The following is a 6,000-nucleotide window of genomic DNA, read 5'->3' as shown; positions in this document are numbered from 1 at the left end:
ACACATCCCCAAGCTCACTCAAGCTCCGACACACACATTAGATTCTCTAATTGTGAACATAGCTTTCATTTAGTACAAGCTTATGAACTCAGACACTTCAAGTTAGAAGGAACTCTCTTAACTAATCTATGCTAGTGCAAATGATAGTTTTCAACTATCACGAACTATATCTTTCCCAAGAACTATCTCTTCAAGATAGCAGTGAGTGTAAATGCATTCAGAGTGTACATAGTGTATAGAAACAGAAACTCTCTCAAGATTAATCATCTACTTTGCTTCAAGACAATTTTATGTTTTATTCCTGTACATACTGTAGAATTCTGTGTGAAGCAAATAAATAAGTTGTGTTCTTGTAAACCTTGTCTTGTTTACATCAAAATAAATGACTTTGATTGATTTTAATAATCTACCTTTAATTCCATAGTCCCCCAGTATGGCGAACATCTTTTCCCTCGGTACCCTGTCATATGCTTTCTCTAGATCTACGAAACATAAACACAAATGCCTATTCCTCTCGTAGCACTTTTCAATTACCTGGCGCATACTGAAAATCTGATCCTGACAGCCTCTCTGCGGTCTGAAACCACACTGGTTTTCATCCAACTTCCTCTCAACGACTGATCGCACCCTCCCTTCCAAGATACCAGTGAATACTTTGCCTGGTATACTAATCAATGAGATACCTCAATAGTTGTTGCAATCCTTCCTGTTCCCTTGCTTATAGACAGGTGCAGTTACTGCTTTTGTCCAATCTGAAGGTACCTTACCAACACTCCACGCTAATTTGACTACTCTATGAAGCCATTTCATCCCTGCCTTCCCACTATACTTCACCATTTCAGGTCTAATTTCATCTATTCCTGCTGCCTTATGACAATGGAGTTTATTTACTATCCTTTCTACTTCCTCAAGCATAATCATTTTCCTCCTCCCTATGAGCTTGGCTGTTTGCAACACCACTATGATGATTTACTTTCATATTGAGAAGATGTTCAAAATATTCCCTCCACCTCGCCAGTGATTCCCTGGGATCTATTATGAGTTCACCTGAATTACTCAAAACACTGTTCATTTCCTTTTTCCCTCCCTTCCTAAGATTCTTTATTACTGTCCAGAAAGGTTTCCCTGCTGCTTGACCTAGCCTTTCCAGGTTATTACCAAAATCTTACCATGACTTTTTTTGGATTCAACAACTATTTGTTTCGCTCTGTTTCTTTGATCTACGTACCAATCCCTGTCTGCCTCGGCCCTTGTTTCCAGCCATTTCTGATAAGCCTTCTTCTTACGTTTACAGGCTGCTCTCACTTCATCATTCCACAAAGATGTTCGCCTTTTCCCATCTTTACACACAGTTGTTCCTAGGCATTCCCTTGCTGTTTCTACTACAGCATCCCTGTATGCCACCCATTCACTTTCTATATCCTGAACCTGCTTACTGTCTACTGTTCGAAACTTCTCACCAATCATATCCATGTACTTCTGTCTAATTTCCTCGTCCTGGAGATTTTCTACCCTTATTCGTTTGAAGACAGATTTCACTTTCTCTACCCTAGGCCTACAGATACTTAGTTCACTACAGACCAGATAGTGGTCTGTATCGTCGAAAAATCCGCGAAAAACTCGTACATTCCTAACAGATTTCATGAATTCAAAGTCCGTTAAGATATAGTCTATTATCGATCTGGCACCCCTAGCCTCCCACGTGTAGCGGTGAATAGCCTTATGCTTGAAGAATGTGTTCGTAACAGCTAAACCCATACTAGCACAGAAGTCCAGCAAATGCTTCCCATTCCCATTAGCTTCCATATCTTCCTCACATTTACCAATCACCCTTTCGTATCCTTCAGTTCTACAGTATTCCCAACTCTCGCATTGAAATCGCCCATTAGCACTATTCTATCCTTGCTGTTGACCCTGACCACGATGTCACTCAATGCTTCATAAAACTTGTCAACTTCATCCTTATCTGCACCCTCACATGGAGAATACACGGACACAATTCTTGTCCTAATTCCTCCCACTGACAAATCTACCCACATAATTCGCTCATTTACGTGCCTAACAGAAACTATGTTGCGTGCAATGGTATTCCTGATAAAGAGCCCTACCCCAGACTCAGCCCTTCCCTTTCTAACACCCGTCAAGTACACTTTATAATCTCCTGTCTCTTCCTCATTATCCCCCCTTACCCGAATATCACTTACTCCTAGCACATCCAGATGCATCCTCTTTGCTGACTCAGCCAATTCTACCTTCTTTCTTCCATAAGCCCCATTAATATTGATAGCTCCCCATCGAATTCCATTTCGTTCGCCAAGTTGTTTCCAAAGAGTCCCTCGCCTGTCAAATGGGAATGGGACTCCATTACTCCCATAGGTCCGAGGCTTGCTTAAAGTGTTCTGAGCTCGGTAAATTCATGAAGCAGGATGCTGGCCTACTTGCACATAGTCCAAGTGAGGATCTCTCCTCTAACGGGTTATGGACCACCGGTGAATTGAATTGTATAGTCCTAGCCGCCTGAGCACAAGAAGGGCCACGACTCAGAATATGTCCGAGATGCCCACTCCCATTCCATAGCAACTGGTATCCCGACTCTCAGGACCACTTACTAGGCTACTCAGCCGTTGCCCACGGTTCACGAACTAGGACGTGACTGCAGTAACCCACAAACATGAACCATGCGATTTAACATATGTGACTAAATTGGATTTAACATATGTGACTAAATTCTAAAGAGTGGAAATAAAAATATCATCTTTCCATTTTTAATAATAATAATAATAATAATATGAAGACGAATAATAATAGGAAGAATTTATTCGATTGATTTGAGAATAATTATGGTAAGATCAATGTAAGATATTAATCCCATGATGAATAAGTGATGCGATAATGATAATCTCCACTGATGGAAATAATAATAATAATAATAATAATAATAATAATAATGATAATAATAATAATAATAATAATAATAATAATAATAATAATAATGAAAAGTTGAAGAAGCAGAAGATGAAGAACTTGCAATAGTATTTTGAGAATAATAATTATGTTGACGGAAAATTAAGAGATTTTTGGACGGTGATTCATAGTAACAATAATAATAATAATAATAATAATAATAATAATAATAATAATAATAATAATAATAATAATGAAAAGTTGAAGAAGCAGAAGATGAAGAACTTGCCATAGTATTTGAGAATAATAATTATGATGACAGAAAATTAAGATAGTTTTTGGACGATGATTCATTGTAATAATAATAATAATAATAATAATAATAATAATAATAATATTTTATTAGGAAACTGATCATTAAATTGTGCGGATAAATTACGAGGAAGAACGACCCTTCGTTTGAAACATCGGCAAGGGTTGGCATATAATCATCCCGGATGACAAATGATAATAATCAAATATAGGATTATAAATGAAATTAATGATGATAATAATAAATTAATTGATGGCAATCAAAGAATATTATAATGATCAGATAAAGAATGATAATGATATTATTTAATAATCGTAGGAGGACATGATAGGGACAGTCGTCACGTGTCGAACTGCTCAGAACCAGATGTTGGGTTTTCACGGGGGAGATTGTTGGCGGTAGATACGGACGGCACATGTCTTCATTGTCAGAGCATAGTAATGAACCTTTCCGTACGTCTTGTCGTATTGACAAGTGTAAATATTGAAATAGGCTTTGAGTTAATGAACTCTACCTGGCGTGTTTGTGAATCTGGAAATAATAGGCTAGAGTTTGTCCGTACTATAAATTCCCGTTTTAAGATGCGATAACATTTCCACGGTGGGTGTCCGGCTCACCAGAATGTACATACCGGAAGTGTCTCATGTCCAAACGGAACGAGGAGATGACCGTAAATAGTTACTGTCATGCCTTCGTCTCCGAAAGAAGATCTCCAGCGATGAAACGTCCACTCATAAGGATGTGAATTCGACCCCCAGTAACCAATTGGGGCGAATTCACCAAATGTTTTACACTACCAGAGTAGTGAGGTAAATCCAAGTAGTATGTCATTTATTTTTCAGTATGGAAGTGTCCCAATGTAATAATTGTAATCATGTGTAGTTTGCAAAATAAGTGAATAAATTGCTCCTCATTGCAATTTCAATAGGAAACAGTTTCCATATCTTTTTATTGTAGTTAATCCAGTATGCCCATGGAATTTAAGTTGTCACTTCCCAGTCCTATTGTGGAGTCAAAAATTTGTATCCATGAATGAGTCGTCCCCCGTTACCTTAATTTGAATGCCCCGTTCATCCCTGTGTTCACTTGATGCGCCTATATATAATTAGATTTTATTTATTAAATTTATTTTTTATCTTTTTCGAACTGATCACCCCTGAGATTAATGCTAGTCTGGGACTCAGGAAATGAGCGGGTGCAATATATAACACAAAATACGATCCATATAACGTGCATATGTTGATTAAATACCTGTAGATCATCAAAAACGAATCCACATAGGGAAGTTAATGTGATCTTAGCCCATATTGTCCTGAATTTCTAACCAGCATTTGTCTGGTGTGAAAATGGGAAACCATGGAAAACGATCTTCAGGGCTGCTGATGTTGAGATACGAATCCACCAGCTCCCGAATGCAAGCTCACAGCTACGCCCCCTAATCGCGCGACTAAGTATTCCTGTTAATGAGGTCATACACTGAAACCATGCTCCAATTGGTGTCTTACGAGAGACTTATACGCCCCCTCCTTTACATCCTTACTTCTTCTTTTTTTTTTGCTAGGGGCTTTACGTCGCACCGACACAGATAGGTCTTATGGCGACGATGGGATAGGAAAGGCCTAGGAGTTGGAAGGAAGCGGCCGTGGCCTTAATTAAGGTACAGCCCCAGCATTTGCCTGGTGTGAAAATGGGAAACCACGGAAAACCATCTTCAGGGCTGCCGATAGTGGGATTCGAACCTACTATCTCCCGGATGCAAGCTCACAGCCGCGCGCCTCTACGCGCACGGCCAACTCGCCCGGTCCTTCTTCTTCTTCTTCATTAACGTTTACCGTCTAGGGTTGGTCTTTCCCTCGGACTCAGCGAGATATCCCACCTCTACCGCTTCAAGAACAGTCTCCTGGAACGCGAGACTTTGGGTCGGGGGATACAACTGGGAAGGAGGATCAGTACCTCGCCCAGGCTGCCTCACCTGCTATGCTGAACAGATGCCATGTGCGGGATGGAAGACAGAAGGAAGCAGCCGTGGCCGTAAGTTAGTAGCCATCCCGACATTTGCCTAGAGGAAAAGTTGGAAACCACGGAAAGCCACTTCGAGGACAGCTGAGGTGGGAATCGAACCCTCTCTACCCAGTTGACCTCCCGAGGCTGAGTGGACCCCGTTCCGCATTTCGAATTTCGCGGCCTCCGAGGGTGGCAGCTAATCACACTAACCACTACACCACAGAGGCGGGCTACATTCTTATTGAAAATGAAAATCCACAGCCTTTTCCAGTCATTCGACTGGGTCAGGAATGGAATGAATGAAGCCCCCCATCTAACGGCGAGGATAGGAACTGTGCCGGCTGCCGAAGCCTGTCGCACTCGTCTGCGGCAATGATTAATGAATGACAGATGAAATGCGAATGGAGAGTGTTGCTGGAATGAAAGATGGCAGGGAAAAACCGGAGTACCCGGAGAAAATCCTGTCCCGCCTCCGCTTTGTCCAGCACAAATCTCACATGGAGTGACCGGGATTTGAACCACGGAACCCAGCGGTGAGAGGCCGGAGCACTGCCGCCTGAGCCACGGAGGATCTACATCCTTACTACAACCCCTTAAATTAATTTCGTGTGGCTATTTCTGGCAGAGTGCAGCCCTTGTAAGGCAGACCCTCCGATGAGGGTGGGCGGCATCTGCCATTTGTAGGTAACTGCGTGTTATTGTGGTGGAGGATAGTGTTATGTATGGTGTGTGAGTTGCAGGGATGTTGGGGACAGCTCAAACACCCAGCCTCCGGGCCA

This window comes from Anabrus simplex, chromosome 3 (assembly GCF_040414725.1).
Source record: "Anabrus simplex isolate iqAnaSimp1 chromosome 3, ASM4041472v1, whole genome shotgun sequence".
Classification (NCBI taxonomy): domain Eukaryota; kingdom Metazoa; phylum Arthropoda; class Insecta; order Orthoptera; family Tettigoniidae; genus Anabrus; species Anabrus simplex.
The sequence above is the reverse complement of the archived record's forward strand: the minus strand, read 5'-3'. Positions refer to the sequence as shown.